This window comes from Physeter macrocephalus, chromosome 5 (assembly GCF_002837175.3).
Source record: "Physeter macrocephalus isolate SW-GA chromosome 5, ASM283717v5, whole genome shotgun sequence".
Taxonomy (NCBI): Eukaryota; Metazoa; Chordata; class Mammalia; order Artiodactyla; family Physeteridae; genus Physeter; species Physeter macrocephalus.
This window is the reverse complement of record NC_041218.1, coordinates 92,613,910-92,614,749: the sequence shown is the minus strand read 5'-3', so window position 1 is coordinate 92,614,749 and position 840 is coordinate 92,613,910.

The window sequence follows — 840 nt, the reverse complement described above, 5'->3', positions numbered from 1 at the left end:
TACCATAACGAAGTATCACCAACTGAGTGGCTTAAAACAATAGATATGTATTCTCTCACAGTTCTGGAGGCTAGAAAGTCTGAAACCAAGGCATTGGCAGGGCCGTGCTCCCTTGGAAGCTTCTAGGGGAGGAGGCTTCCTTTCCTATTCTACCTTCTGGTAGCCCCAGGAGTTCCTGGGGCTTGTAGACACATGATTATAATCTCTACCTCCGTCATAAGGCATTCTTCCTTCCCTTCTGTTAAGTATACCACTCATAATGTATTAGGGCCCACCTCATCTTTTTTATTTTCATTTAAAAAATTTTTACATTCTTTTTTTATATTCTTTTCCATTATGGTTTATCACAGGATACTGAATATAGTTCCCTGTGCTATACAGTAGGACCTTGTTGTTTATCCATTCTATATATAATAGTTTGCATCTGCTAATCCCAAATTTCCAGTCCAACCCTCCCCTGCCCCCCTCCCCCTTGGCAACCACAAGTCTGTTCTCTATGTCTGTGAGTCTGTTTCGTAGATAAGTTCATTTGTGTCATGTTTTAGGTCCCACATACAAGTGATATGATACGGTATTTGTCTTTCTCTGTCTGAATTACTTCGCTTAGTATGAGAATGTCTAGTTGCATCCATGTTGCTGCAAAAGGCCTTATTTCATTCTTTTTTTGTGGCTGAGTAGTATTCCATTGTATACATGTAGAATATCTTTTTTTTTTTTAAACATCTTTATTGGAGTATAATTGCTTTACAATGGTGTGTTAGTTTCTGCTTTACAACAAACTGAATCAGTTATACATATACATATGTTCCCATATCTCTTCCCTCTTGTGTCTCCCTCCCA